Raw genomic sequence first — 16,608 nt, 5'->3', positions numbered from 1 at the left:
ACTTCAGCAATCTTCTGTTGCCTTCTGTGAGCTTGAGTGGCCTACCGCTTCGTGGCTGAGCTGTTGTTGCTCCTACACGTTTCCACTTCACAATACACAGCACTTACATTTGACCGTAGCAGCTCTAGTAGGGCAGAAATTTGGCTACGGACTTGTTGGAATGGTGGCATCCTATAATTGTACCACGTTGTGCTTTTCAATACGACTCATTCTACTGCCACTCTGTGTCTATAGAGATTGTCTGGCTGTATGCTTGATTTTATTCATTTGTCAGCAATGGATGTGTTTGAAATAGCTGACCGACTAATTCGAAAGGGTTTCCACATTCTTTTGGTCATGTATTGTAGTTATAAAAGCATGTAATTTATATTGTGTTAAAGCTGTATTGCGAAAGTCCCACATATTCACTAAAGAAATAGAAGATTCTCTAATGTAAGAATCAAAAATTTACTATGTGTATGTAAATGACAGTATTGTTGTTTTAGCTGAAGTTTCTGTAATCTTGCCTGACATTTATCTGGTGTAAGGTTTAAAATAAATATCCCCGGTTAGTTTTTATTCTGGTTTGATTTTCGAAACTTCAATGACTGTTGTAGGTTTTACGAATTCATTAAAATTTATTACTCAAACAAATGTATTTATGCCATGTTATATTCAGTATTAAAATTTTTAATGAATTATAAACCAGTATGATTGTTATCAGTAGGGAACAAACACACACACTATCTAACAGAAACTTGAGATTAGATAAACAAACAAATTTGTAACTGAACAATTAATTCCTGTAAATAACTAAAAACAACATTTCCAACACCTTATGATGATCATGGAGAAATATTTTAGTTTTATAAAATGTATTGTGTTTATTATAACCCCACATTTTCAGACACGATTAACATTAGAAAGCACATTCTTGTACACTGTTCATATAAAAAGCAGTCCCACGGTGGCACAGTGGTAAGTCTTTGCATTTAAAATCCAAAACCCATCAATAAGATTCCTCTTCACGAAGATTAAATTCAGCCAGATGTGACACTGTTGTAAGAAATCACAATCATAGCTTACGGATCCATTTGGGTTACATACAACAGTAAACAGAAATAACACCAATATTCTAACAAATACCAATAATTTATGTTGGTTTCACACTATACCGTTGATTTTAATTAACAAGAGTGTACAGTATTTTCTATGAATCTAGTGATTTTTTTCTAATTTAAATAAATCGTATTGTATTTATTTATCAACAAACTGATACACTTTTCATGTACTTACTTTGTGTCTAATCCAACAGTTGAGAATGTATTTGTTTCAATAAATCCAAGACTGCAAATTAAAAATAAGTGGAGAGCATTAGCATGTAAAAGATTTAAAACATTACTTACAAACTTTAACAGCTGGGTAACACCAACAAAAGTATTCTATTCTTTATAAATTATCACAGATTTCAAGCATTTTACGTTCAACGTGTTAGAAATACGAAGAAAAAATTAAAACTTAAAACAGAAATTGAATATAAATATAGATATCATATTAAATTAGCATTTATAAATAGGTTAAGTAATATATGTACAGTCTTGAGTGTGACACCGTGAATAGCCTATATCACACATGAATTACCCGAGGATTGACAGAGGGCGCTGATAACGCTGTCCTCCTTCAACTCGAGTCTGTAACAACAAATACAGAGACTGTCATTCTCAGAAAACCTATTGTGTATCCTTACGTTAAATTCCAAAGACACTTCTCTATTGCTTTAAAATTTCATTGTCAAGACTTCCTATAATTCCGTTTCCAAAAATATAAAGTGTATTATTATAAGGAAGTGGAACTCACAACCTGAATGATATCTTATGCAACAGGTGAAGCTAAATGGCCAGGTATAACAGTAATAGTGTTGAACTACAGGCAATAGAAAGTCACATAACCAGCAGCACACGTCACCACAAAAGCTTTGTTGAGTCTGACATGTGAAACGGAATTGACTGGTGCTATGTCACTCTGATAGTGCAGAATGTGTAGAGCAGTATTACATCTTACACCTTCCCGAAAGTCAACAATAGAATAACATATAGCTCAAACAATACAAATTATTTAATATTCTATATCATTGAAAATCGTAATTTTGTTCAGTTGTGATTAAGGTAATCCAGAATTTGTGAAGCATCCATAAAATACGTTGATTTCTACTTTTTAAAATTTAACAGGAGATAAGTAACTCCTCAAAATAATTGTTCTTTTACAGGTCTGGAAAAAACTCAAAATTCTCTCCGACCAACTGTCTTCAGATAATAAAAAATAGATAAAAACCACGTGACTGTATTTTTTTATAGATTTAGCGTGAAACTACAGAAACAGCTACCTGCATTAGCCGTACTTTATTTTAAACTGATAGACTAATTAACAGCACCCACCGCCAACTCTTGTCTAAATATTGTAGGATCATCCATGACTATAAACCATGAACCCTAAGGTCAGTGGTGGGAAGTATGAAAGACTTGGGAAGGCTTAGCTTCCACAAATAGGTGGAGAGAGAGATATTTACCCTGAATTCACAAAGAGCACCTTCCTCACCTTCTTTAACACATGTTGTGGATAAAGGAATAAAACACAAAAAAGAATAATTTTCAACAACTCAAAAAATATTATGCACTATAAAAAGGTACCGTGCCGAGAAGCCCAGCATGGTCAGGTAACTAAAGCACTCGACTTGAAATCTGAGGGTAATGGGTTCGAATCTCTGTCACACCAAACACACTTGCCCTTTCGTGTGTGTGAGCGTTATAATGTGACAGTCAATCCCACTATTCCTTGGTAAAAGAGTTGCCCCAAACTTGGCGGTGGGTGATGATGACTTGCTGCCTTCCCCCTAGTCCTACTCTGCTAAATATGGGACGACTAACGCACATAGCCCTGTGTAGCTCTGCGTGAAATTCAAAAACCAAACCAAACGTGTCTCCAGTGACGGAAAGAGTTTAAGTCAGCCTAACAATTTATATTATTTCATTAACTTTAGAAAGGTTAATTGTGTTACATTTTTGGTTTCACTCAAAGCTCTAAGCTACTTATACCATCCACTACAAAAAAGTAGTTCCTGAGTATTTCATTCATGTTAAGAGCCACTCAACAATAAGACAGAGTAAATCTACATTTATATTATTTAAGTAACGTTGAGTTTTGAAATATATACATATATGATATATAATAAATAAAATCATATATCTATAATAATGTATATATACATTTCAAAACGTCACGTGACAGACACCATGTATTGCAATATGTATATAATATGTGACAATAAGATACCAAAACAAAATACTCTCCGCCTATACTTCAGATTCACACTGCTAATACGTTGAAGAATAAATAGAATCCAGTTTTAAATAAATAAAATTAAAAATTAATATGTATCCGAAACACTTTTGTGAGTATAGGTTATGAATACATAAAAAGACTATTACATAATTAAATATGCTATAAAAACTAGTTGTGTTGTTAACTCCCTCTGACGAACGTTTAAGGAATTATAATTGATTAATCTAGGATTCAAAAGTGTCACTTTGGGTTTAATTTCTGTATACTTGTATCAGTAACCATTTCTAGGAGGAAACCTACTGGTCAAAAGTGATGATGAAACAGATGGGGCTGTACATAACTTAATCACTCAGATGAGAGAATCTATAGTTTAGGATGTGCAAATAAACAAAACCTTACTTCAAAAAAATAACTTGTAATTAATAAACAGTACCAGATGTTTTTATATGAAACTGTGTTTGTTCCTCAAGATTTGTGTATTTGTTAATAAACGTACCTAATGCCACAGATCTGGTAAACTGATCTAAAGCGCCCTTCGAAATGGTATAGGAGAGAGCTCCTACATACTAGAAAAAAGCGATAAAATAATTCGATTAGAAATTAGATCTTGAGAACAAAATAATTACTGTTATTATTGGAATCAATAGGAAACTATATGTAAATTATAGGACAAAACTTCATGTGATATTAGAGGAGAAACGAGATAAATTACAAATTGAGAATTAATAAAAATTTTCACTTCATTATAAATTTTAATCAAACTCTACAATTTTCCACTGGCTCTTCCATATTAGACTACTTACTCCCCTTTTGCCGAGAACGCTTAAAACGTTGGCAATTGAACCTTTTTGCTTTTAATCTGGTGAGGAAAAGCTCGCATCGTCAAATGGTATACAGCACTTGGAAGTCTCAGAAGAAAAATATTTTGAATGTTTTAAACTAACGATTACAGCTATAGATGGCGAGACTATCAAGACCTATCTGGCTTTCAGTTGCATATCTCTACAGAACTTTTTTTTCGAACTATTTTACAACGATCCTGTACAGTTTTCCAGCACTTCCGATGGACGAAAATAGTCTCTGTATGAATATAAATTATAAGTGACTAGAATTTCATTTTCAAATACGTTTTATTTCTCAAGTACTTCAAAACTACTCGATATTTCATATCCAATAATTCTACATTTTACATTAAAAAGATTTAATAGCGAATTATAATGTAAACATGTAAACGTAAATATTTCTTTGTTTTAATATCAAAAACAATATTCCAAACTTAATAACAATAAACTAGAACTTGAAACTTCCAGAAGCTAGTCTTACAACATTTTCCTTATATCTATATTTAATATATGTATAAAGTTCATTTATTGGGTGCATTTGAAACTCAAAATATTTGTGTTTGTTTGTTGATTGGTTTTTGTTTCTCTGCTGCGTTCTATACCCAAGTCACACTTCTTACACGCGAATGTGCGAAGGTTATAATAATAATACGCAACTTTATTTTAATAAATAAACAACTTGAACAAGAAGCAGGTTATGATTCTATGAAAATACATGAGATATTTGTTATTAATTTTAATGATCAATCTTCACAAGTTATTACTTAAAAATACTACATTTTACTCACAAATTAATGTATTTATTGGAATGGTACTTCTTTAAATACGAAATTTTCAGAATAATACAAAATAATTCCAATCGCATTCACCGAAATTTAGAAGTCAATTTGTTATAGGCCTGACATTAATTAAGCCTTTATCAATTTGTGTACGTTTTTTGCATTAGTTTAATTAGAGCGAAACGTTATCGTACGTAATACTAGTGATAACTAAATTATTGTAAAACTGAAAGATAGAGTTTTAAAAAAACTTTGATAAGCTTTCAACATGTTGTTCCACCAAATGTCTGTCACAATCAAACTTACATCTACCTATTGTGTACGTGCATGTGTATTCTCAGTTCCGTTACAAACTGAATATTATTATGATAGATTATTTAACTCAATTAAAAATATTTAAGACGTTAAATATCTTTTGAAAATTGTTTATAACGAACCTTTAAAAAAATCCATTTAAAAATACACGTTCTTATATATAGATAAGTCATATTCATGTAACTATTTAAAAAAATTAAATCATATAATCTTTAATAACAATGCATCAGTGGCAGATCTTCAGAGTGAACCAGCAGTTCAGCCATGGTCAGGTACTTAGTACGTTCGAGTCGTAATCGGAGAGTCGCAGGTTCGAGCCCGCACCATATCATATATGCCGTGTTGGCATTATGATGTGTTGATCAATCTTACAATTCTTTGGTAACAAGAGTAGACCAGAAGTTGGCGGTGTATGGTGATGACTAGCTGCTTTTCCTCTAGTTTTGCACTGTAAATTAGGGACAGCTAGTGCAGATAGTCCTCGTATTGCTTTGCGCGGAGTTCGAAAAAAACAGACGAATGAACAAGCGATCACCAAGTCACACTTTGTACCTGTATATAGATGCTGAATATCTAACAAGATACGATAGTCAGTATGGGGTGATCTACTACGATAGTAACGGTGTGTTAGTGAATAACAGTAACTGTGATCTTGTAACGTGATCATGTGATCGTAATGTATCTAAATGTTTTAGATGAACTTACGTGACGTTTATAAGCAGGTAAGTCATATGGCAACAATAGTTCTCTGTCAGAGGAAAGGTCGATTTGTTATACGCCTTAAAATTTTACAATAGATGCCTATTAATAATTATTATTAATCGATATTTATTGGTCCGTATACTCAAAATTAACTGTAATCTTTATTCTCTTAATTCAGAATCAGTTTGTCCGTTATTCTTAAAAGTATCAATGGTCATTAAAAATCGGGCTGGGAGGGTATCTAAACCTGTAATATAGAGGGTAAGGATCACGATTAGGATTACGTAACATATAATACAACAAAATTATCAGAAGTCCACAGAAAATGAGGAATTAGAATCTAGCATACTAAGATTGAATCAAAATGATTTTAATAACAAGAACATTTAGAAACATAATATACATGCATTAAGCTTGCAAAATAACTTGTTAGTCAGATATTGCAAATATATATTAATAGACCAATAAAAATAAATAATACTATTGTCTATCGGATGTACTTTACTTCCCAGAACTTTAAGGCCTTTGAGTTTCGTATGAACGTATCTTAATAATATGTACATGTATTGATTTACATTTTTACTCAGTATCTATAGTGTTGGCATTAGATAATATTTGTTTTTCAAGTGGAAATACTACTTTGACACCATAGATATGATAATAAATATAATTACGACCAAATAAACCAATAGTGGTAGGTCATATGGTTAATTAATAATTTAAATCTTTATTTAGACTTTAAACATTAATTGGAAGTGTTAGTTATGTCTTGTGTTTATTAAAGATCACTATATGATTTACCTGATTTATTAAAGAATCTATATAATGTTTATTGAAGCATTTTGTGACAATTCAAATGTATCAAGTATTGCTCAATTATTAGTATCAAGGAGAAATGTGACTTACATTCACAAAAAATATTAAAAAATGATAATATAACGACGATTCTCTGAGAAGAGAGAGATGTTGAGAAACGTTCCTGTTTATACTAACCACAAGTAACACTCTCAAGGCGTTAACAAGAGAGTTACGAAAGCTTTGTTAGAGAGACCGATCGTTTGTTTCTTTTGGGATTTCGCGCAAAGCTATACGAAGGCTATCGGCGCTAGCCCTCCATAATTTAGCAGTATAAGACTTGAGAGAAGGCAGCTAGTCATCACCACCTTCCGTCAACTCTTAAGCTACTCTTTAACCAACGAATAGTGAGATTGATGGTCACATTATAACGCCCCCACGGCTGAAAGGATGAGTATGTTTGGTGTGACAGAGATTCGAACCCACGACCCTTAACCACCAGGCCATGCCACGCCTTCTACAGTTTAAGTATGTTTGAATAACTTTAAATTGAAATTCCTGCAAATGTAAAAGATTATAATTCAAAGACAGGGTCTCCGTCTTTCATCCTGTTTCCATATTTCCACAATCACAAAATGTCCGAATATCAGAAGTAATTTCAATATTTAAACCATAATTTATAATTAAAAACTACCTGTTAATCCAGATTCTTTATAATAAAATCCAAGTTGTAAACGTCCACCGCCAGTGCAGCGATAAGTCAACGAGTTTACAACCCTAAAATCATGAGTTCGATTCTCGTCGCTGGACTCCGCAGATAACTCAATGTGACTTTATTATAAATAAAACTCATACACCATAGTCGACAAAACACTGTGTTACTTCAGATCCTTTATAATCAATTCCTAATTAAAAACTTCTTGCCCATTAAAATGTTGAACTTAAAAACCCACCTTATACACTGAAAAATTAAACCTAAAAAACACAACCTTGTCACTAAAATGTTAAATCTGAATTTGACAAGCAGGAACAATAGAATTGATAGTTCCTGGTTACGCCGAAAGACCGTTTAAATTTAAAAAACCTAATGATCTGCCAAGTTATTTCTGTTAGTCGAGTCGGTTATATTCAAATAGCTGTGACCCAAAACTTCTTTTAAACCTAGAATAAAGGCATTGTGTCACTTATTGGTTGTCTAACAATTTCAAAACGTTGTATTGTTAAGATATGGAGTAAAATTGTTAAATAATTATTAAATTGTCATATGTTTGGAAAAGTATCATTATTGGTTCAGAGTATTTTGTAGTTACAGATTAGTGTTTAATAAAATACAAAAATAAAGTGTTGATAAAGTTTGTATTACGCGTTTATCGAAATGCACAATCTTCGATATTCGTCTGGTTAGAACTATTTTTACAGTTGTAAATCAAGATAAAACAACATTCTTAATATTCAGTGTAAAGAGTAGAATACTATCTTTCATCTACATCATCTTATTAAAAATATATTTCTATCTTGTGATTAGTCCCCCGCTGGCACAGCGTTAAATTTTAAGATTTATAACGCTAAAATTACAGGTTCGATTCCCCTCGGTACACTCAGCAGACAGCCCGATGTGGCTTTGCTATAAGAAAACACACAAATACCTTCTCTTTACTAACGTAACGCATTACTGTTTCCGCTGATAATAAATAAGTCATCGCTTTGTAGAAATTAGCAAGAATCTTTTTTGTAGTAATGAACGCTGAAGTGACTTTCACATTTTGTGTTCCAAGCACAAATAGTTTAATAGTATAACTTGACTATAATTACATCTCTGTTTGGAAAGGTCGTGTTTCTGTCCTCGTTAAAAAACACCCCATTTATACAAATACAACCCACATTGTGTTGCTATAGTTAAATGAAATACACAGGTGTATTTTGTTCAAGAAAAAAGTTAATAAAAAGAAATGTAAAATAAAGATCTATAAAAGTTTAACCTTTACATACAACAGACACCTGCAAGTGAACCAAGATATTTATACAACATGAACAGTATACTAAAAATATTTCATATATATATAAGGCATCAGGGCTAATTACGTTAAGACAGAAAATTGTGAAAAAAACACATACTGTAACATGTAACCTACTCACCTTGAACTAGATTTCCTAAACAAACATAATATCAGTATGATCTCCATTATATGAATTCACACACAAAGAGGACTCATATTTACTTTTAATCTGTTAAAATATTTCAACTAAAATGTATAAAGGACTGTTGTCTGCATGGCAGTCAATCAGTATAGCACCAAGGAGAAGATACTAAATGGTGGTGATAACACAAAGAGCCAGTGATAAACAGAAGACAATTTATCTTTAACCTGCTCTAAAAGAAAAACGTAAAAGAGTTGAAGTAAAAAAGTAAACAAAGATTACTTAACTATAAAGTGGACAGGGATATAGAATGTTTGGATAACTAATGACATTAAGGGTAAATTAATAAGAATTTCTAACAACAAAAGGTGTTAGGCCTATCTTCAAAAGTATAAAGATGAAAGACCAGAAGAAATATCTTTTGTGGCTGGTACAAAACATAGTGATAAAAAATTGTTTAATTAACATAGATACTTTCCAAATACAAAGAAAAAAGATTCGAACAGTAGCAAAATATTGGTGTTCAAAGTTTTACAATCACAGTGGAGAACATCTTTAAAGTAGAATGACGCTTGAAACTCAGGATACATTTGTCTTTCTAAAGCCAAAACCCGCAAAACTTTCAGTATTTACGTATAATAATGACTTATTATTAATCAATAATCCAGGCGTTGGTTCAACTTGTTATATATGCCATATCTGACATTGGTTCAACATAATATACAAACCACATGAGGTATTGGTTCAACCTATTATACAACCGATATAAGACACTGGTTCAATCTATTATTGAAAAACACTTCAACGTCTAAGCTTGTGATCTAGTACAAAAAACCAAAACAAATTAAATTATTTAACTGTAACCGTCAGACTTTTAGTATGTTATACTTTAACTTAATAATTATAAACAAACAAACATTATTTTCTCGGTATCAGTGAAATTACTTGAATGTGATCAACTATGAAATTATGTTTTCACTTAATAACTTATAAAATTGTAAATATTCATCCAACAACAAGAACGAAGTAGTTACGAGTTGTATCCAGAATGTTAGGTGTGCTGGTACGTGTAACAACGTGAAGATGACCTACGAATGTCATCTTGTTCTCCGATTTATTTGTAAGTTTTAAGAGACATACCAGCCGTCCTAAGATAATTTTTCACTTCAAGTGGATTTCTCGTCATTCCGAATTGTAACCAGTGTTTAAAGAAAACTCATTTTAAGTCCTTAGCCTAAATCCCTTGTGTTTTTCTGTGTACATTTAATTTTAATTAACTTCTCTTGTAGGAAACAAAAATGTTTAATATTCAGCTTCAGTGATTACTATTTAATTAGGATATATCCGTGTGTTATCGTATTATTCATGACATAACAGCCTACTAATGTGAAAAAGCTCAGATGTTAATGTCTCGCATCGTGAACGACGCATGACCAACTAGTGATAAACTTTTAATTTTCCGTTTCATAAAAAGAATGCGCAAAATCACACTTTTAAAAAGCCAAATAAGTCAACTTTTTTAACTCTAAGAACTATGGTTAGCCAATACAGACTCTAAGTATTTAATTTTAATGAATCAAAGTATTGCTCAAGAAAAACTATTATTCTATTCAAACAATACTTTTACCGTATAGTAATACAAATAAATATAAATACCATAAACATACTTTAACTAATCGGATTTTTTAAGAAAATTAAATCTTTCCTGAGTCATCCTGTTGGTCAGTTTGTGTTTTAATGCACAATGAGACGATTTCATATTATCTGTAACTGACGAACTGAAAAGTGTAACGTCCGAAACAATTGTGTAAATTTTCTAACCTTAACCATCTGGTTGTTTTATCGCGTGTAACAAGAAATACAAGTTGAACAGGATTGTATCAAACTCTTGTGACTTAAGTTATTATGTGACCTGTCGTAATATCCTTTTGCTGCAACTGGTGTGTTGTATTTGAAAAATAGTTATTAATAGTTTCTCTTCTATTTTCACGCTGAATAAATACACCAAAGAAAACAATGCTGATTCATCATTATTGTGTTTTGCCTTACCTCGTTTTTCTCGTCTTATACTGTGGTTGTTATGACACGTATTTATGACTTATTTACCAACTCTCTCAAAACCACCGCCTGCCTTTGTGGGGTTTACAGGAAACGATAAAACTACACATTTTTAACATTGTTGTGTAAAACGAAACCTTAACCATGGTCAGTTACAACAAGAGGGAGAGTAAAACAGGTTACTATACTATTAATCTCCAACTTTGGTAAAGTTAGGGGTTTTGTGATATTAAAAGTATTTTCCCCAAAAACCACCGGGTTCGCCCTTCTTATATCCTCCCTTTGTGTTAGGTATTATATTTAAAACTTTTTCTCAAAATGGCACCTCAACATTTTCGAGACGTAAAAACAGAATCACACCGCGTGTTCCAAGTCGAAAGTGAGATCGTATTAAATTATGATAAATTATGTTTAATTAATACAGTATTTCAGTAATGACTATTAAACAAATCTGTAAAACATTAAAAATTGTTCCTTACAATTTGCTGTTTTAATTTTTTTTAACTGACCAAATAAAGGTAATTACAAACAAAATATATCAGTCTTTTAGACAACCCTACATCCTACATTTTCAAATATATTCCTCTGCCTCAACAACATGTATTAAGTCATGGAAGCAAGAAGAGATGAGAGACAATGGTAACTAACGAGATACTGTTGTTAGTTTGAAGTGTACTACACGAAACAGTGCTAATAGTTCAACCCTGTATCTCAGACAGTGGACTACTCGCCTAACGACAGCGAATCCGAGCTGAAGAAATAATAATAACAAAAAATTGAAATTACCAAAAGAGAAACTGGAATCAAACTGATATTCATTCTCAACTCTTAAGATAACGCATGAGGGTCGCCCTCGTGTCTAAGAAGAGGAATTATATGGTACTTTGGGTGATCACAAAGTACCTTACTAGCAGGTCTTAGCTAACTGTAAACTGAGCGCAACTAATTAAACAATGCACTCTGCTAACACTCTAGTTTTGAAAACCCGGCATGGCCAGGTGGTAAAGGAACTCGACTCATAATCGGAGTGTCGCGGGTTCGAATCCCCGTGTCTCGCCGAGTCTGTTCACCTTTGCAGCTGTGGAAGAGTTATTATATGCCAGTCAATACAACGATTTGTTGGGAAAAAAGAGTAGCCAAAGAGTTGCCTTCCCTCTAGCCTTAAATTGCTACTTTGAGGATGGATAACGCAAATGTCCGTCGTGTAACTGCGCGAAATTCTATCACGTCCACCCGTTCACCATTTCTGTTAAGTACTAAAACTTTAGAGAAGTAACAACAAAATCACATTGTCTATAGTAAGAGAAAGATAAGGTTGGTTTTATACGTGTCTTATCTAATCACTCTTTTAATTTCATTGAAGGTTTGACATAGCTGTTGCAAAGTGATTTAGTGACAAACGCTCAGTTGTAGAGAAGATCCGGGTTCGAATCCAGGTTAACAAAATAATGTATTTAAAATTAATACAGCTTAAAAGACAATTTCAGGTAATTTGTTTGGTATAAAATGCTTCAGTAGTTGCATTGTGAAAATTAAATGATATATCAATTAAATTACATTGATAAAGTGGGAGCTCGTACTCACCCCATTCACCCAAAAAAATAGGTTTAAAACTGCTCTCGAGAATTGGGAACCTTTTCACGTGATGAACTGAAGTATTTTTGGAACATGAATTAAGAGACTGTGTTTTCATCCGATCATTTGACAATTGTCAGCATTTCACTCTTGTTATGTGTTTAATTAATTGTCCACGTCTGGTAGTGAGATATGATTATACAAGAAAGAAAACAATAAGGAAATTAGAAATAATTAAAATGTTCTTAAAAATTATAAAATAAAACGTAAAGCAATAAAGTGTTCCTAATATTGTATATACAAACTTTAAACGATTGTTATTTTCGATACAGTAGAACTGAAGGTAATAAATTAGTGGAATAGAATTATGAGATAAGGAAACTTAATTAATGTTCACTGTAGGTAACTAGTGAAAAATGTCGGAGAGTAATTTAACTGTTTCTTAGTACAGACCACAGAGAACAGTAATAACTATGTCTCAAGGCTCTCAGTAGAGATGGGTGATAGTGACCCTGCTTTTTGCAAGTGTTCAAGAAATACAGCTGGTACAAAACAAAAGGGGACGGGGTCTTTCCCATAATCCAGGTATAATTAAATTAATACACTTTATAATTTAGCGCCTTATATCTCCGGTTCCTGGGTTCTCAGAACGGCAAGTATTGTGTTCAGAACAGCTTTACGCAATTAGATCACCACAAAAAAAAACCCATTGCACCAAACTTGTAAGGACAAGCTCTCAGAGCGTTAAAGAAATATATTATACTTATCAGGAACTGAAAAATAACGTATGGCTATTTAAATACTCGACACCATTAGAGTACGTTTACTGGCTGTCACCCAGTCCACCTACATGAGACAGAATATCGTATCAGTGAAATCCCTTCTTTTGATATTCACTACAAGTTGTTCTGTTTGTTTCTTCTAACTCAGACCGTTTATGCACTAATTGTGTAACTTATGTTATTCCATACCATGCGACGTCATGGAAACATATCCCACGTTTTAACTACCTTTGTTTAAAAATTTATACAAACTTTCACAGTAGTTTCTGAATTATTTACTTCATGTTATGTTATAAGAACTTACATGAGATTTCTTGATTATTATAAGATATATGAGGCTATAAATAAGTTTGTTAGTTATTTGAGATATATATTTAGGCAGAGTATTTAACTGAATAGACGGCAACTGCCTGTTGCAGACATTTTAAAACGCCTATACATCAAATGTTTTAAGGCTAAGCCTAATAATAATATTGTTCATTAAAGTAACCTTAGATTTGTGTGATAATAGAAAATAGAACTAGTAACATAGTAAAGCAAATAACTTAGTTGTTTAACAGAAAAAGTTACAAACAACAATAAAATATTAAAATAAAGCTTACTGCACAAGTATGTAAATAAGGCCTAAAGCAGGATATAGGAGACTGAACTGTACCACAACTTTGCTAATTTGCCATTTTAAAATTAAGTCACTTGTTTAGAAATAATTATATTCTTAGCGAACCACCAAATGGATGGCATTTTACTGTCACTTACCAGACAATTAAAGCTTCAATTTCGGCCTTTTCTTCTGTTATTTTTTTAGTGTAAAGCTACACAACAGGCTATCTGAGCATCGTCTACTGACTTTAGGGTTACGAAATTTAGCGTATTTCACAGTTAAAAAAGACGACACTGACACGTTACGACACTTCTCACTAACCCAAAATTAAGATAAATATTATAAACACATGATGAATAAGCCAATAAACATTGATTAATAATAGTGATTAACCGTTATATAACGTAATTTTCATAATTGTCAATGGACATCGAATGTAATTCACTACTTTTAAAAAGGAATATATTAATGTTCATTTTGATAATTAAAAACGAATATCTAACATAATTTCGCCTTTTTATTTGAGTTATATAAATGCTCATCTAAAGTAATATTTTATTTTTAAGTAGGGTTACATAAATTTTCTTTATAGAAAATTGATGATGCGTATCTTATAATTTTTTTTAAATATATTATAGGGTTATTATCTGTTTTCAGGACAAGTTGGGTGAGTGAAAATATTTATTTATTTACTTTCATGGCTTTGATGAACTTGTGTAACTTTAAAAATGATAAAATATATGTTATCATTTTTCTATTTGAAGCAAAAGCTAGAATCATATTTTAATAGTGCATGAATAATATTTTATTAGCCATTCACTTATTTATAAGTATAAAACATAGAAAACGAAATACATTTTTTCGGAAATAGAAAAACTAAAATAAATTGACGATATAACAATACACTACTTTTCTTCATCATGTTTTTACCTGAGTGTTTTAAAACAAACAAATGATACAAAATAATTTTCTTAACAGACAATTTGTTTGTTTGAAATTCGCGCAAAGATACACGAGGGCTATATGCACTAGCCGTCCGTAATTTAGCAGTGTAAGACTAGAGGGAAGGCAGCTTGTCATCACCACCCACTGTTAACTTTTGAAATACTCTTTTACTGACAAATAGAGGGATTGGCCATTACTTTATAACGCCCCCACGCTTAAAAGGGGCGAGCATATTCGATGCGTTTGGGACTGGAACCCCGCGATTTTTAGATTAAAATTTGAGCATCTATATCCACTTAGCCATGCCTGGCCTAACAAACAGTAACTAGGCCAGTGTTGAATTTTTCGACCTAGAGTCGTGTATTTATTTTCAATGTCATAGTTAAATAAAAGTCGGGACAGTAAATGTTAAATTTTTGCTTTTTCCAGAAAATTGTCTTGTGGGCGAAAAAGCCATATACATAGCCATGCTAAAAATTAGCTGTTTAATAATACTAATATAAATAATAATATAGCATTTTTATTTTATTTAAACAAGTTCCTTAGACAATTGATGAAATTCGGACAGTATTTAATAAATGCAGTTTTCATCTGTGTCTTTTATTTTAGGTCAAGCGATGGGATTACGTAGATGTAATCTCAGGTACAAACTTTGTACATTTTACCGATGTTTTTTTTTTTTCAAATAGATTTATATATCACATTACTTCATGCAGAATAATAAACTTACCAGGAATTAGTGGACTTCAGACTGTAGATCTCTTTACCTTTACAGTCAGACAAAATACTGGTTGCTGACTGGTTAATCAGGCAAGCTTCTAGTTACTGATTGGTTGGTTAGGTTAATCCTAGAATGTTAGTCTGTTTTTGTAACTTTCCATTCTATCTACAACATTCACAAACAACGTGACTGATAAAAAATGACTTTAAACTATTTTATTATGGAATATAAAGTGTACAATATTTGTAATTACAACGTTTTTAGCAGATTAACCTGGCACCATAAGATATAACAACTACAGGTACTTAGCTGGTGATCGAAATAACACGAAAAACTGGCGGGTGAATATATTAATATTTTATAATAAATAAGTTTTAAGTTTTACGTAACAGGGTACTTTCTTTAATTATTTAACTGTTTTGATATTCATTATTAATTAATATATTTATTGCAATAGTACTTTAAATACAGGATTTCTAGAATAATACAAAATAATTATAATCGCATACACCGAAATTTACAGATCAATTTGTTTTAGGACTCACATCAATTGAGCCTTTATCAATTTGTTTACATTTTTTGCGCTAGTTTAACTAGGGCTAAACGTTATCGTACGTAATAGTACCCATAAATAAATTTTTTATGTTATTTTAACGCCGTAAGACATTCTTTCTAAAAATTAATAAGCTTTTAACATGTTGTTCTTCTAAGTGTATATGAAAAGTAAATTTAAATGTGTATTTTCAGTTCAGATAAAAACTGAGTATTATTATGATAGTTTATATAATTTATTTAAAAATACTGAATTACGTTTAACATTCTTTAAAAATTATTGATCACGAACCTTTGCATAATTCTATTTAACAATACACGTTTTTATATATAGATAGGTGATGCTCATCTGACTATTTAAAAAAAATGAAATCGTACACTCTTTTATAACAACGCATCAGTGTCACATCTTGAGATCGAATCGGCGATTCAGGCATGGCCAAGTGGTTAGGGCGTTCGAGGCGTAAGCGGAGGGTCGCGGGTT

At 31.8% G+C, this 16,608-nt stretch overlaps 2 long non-coding RNA genes across 3 annotated transcripts; one reads left to right on the top strand and one right to left on the bottom strand.

The window, feature by feature from the left end:
* Positions 1 to 591: 591 nt before the first annotated feature.
* LOC143257302 (uncharacterized) lies at positions 592 to 14,208 on the bottom strand. The gene is made up of 4 exons (XR_013031774.1): positions 14,062 to 14,208; positions 3,815 to 3,884; positions 1,276 to 1,326; positions 592 to 1,035 (listed from the first exon to the last, which is right to left on the bottom strand). It is a non-coding gene; the product is annotated as an uncharacterized LOC143257302 (long non-coding RNA).
* LOC143257305 (uncharacterized) lies at positions 5,663 to 16,597 on the top strand. Of its 2 annotated transcripts, none has more exons than XR_013031777.1 (4): positions 5,663 to 5,976; positions 14,545 to 14,573; positions 15,837 to 15,913; positions 16,459 to 16,597. It is a non-coding gene; the product is annotated as an uncharacterized LOC143257305 (long non-coding RNA). The 2 variants fall into 2 exon arrangements; XR_013031776.1 differs by having other exon boundaries at positions 5,667 to 5,976; positions 15,840 to 15,913.
* Positions 16,598 to 16,608: the final 11 nt, after the last annotated feature.

This window comes from Tachypleus tridentatus, chromosome 7, assembly GCF_004210375.1.
Source record: "Tachypleus tridentatus isolate NWPU-2018 chromosome 7, ASM421037v1, whole genome shotgun sequence".
NCBI lineage: Eukaryota > Metazoa > Arthropoda > Merostomata > Xiphosura > Limulidae > Tachypleus > Tachypleus tridentatus.
This window is presented reverse-complemented; position numbering and strand designations above follow the sequence as displayed.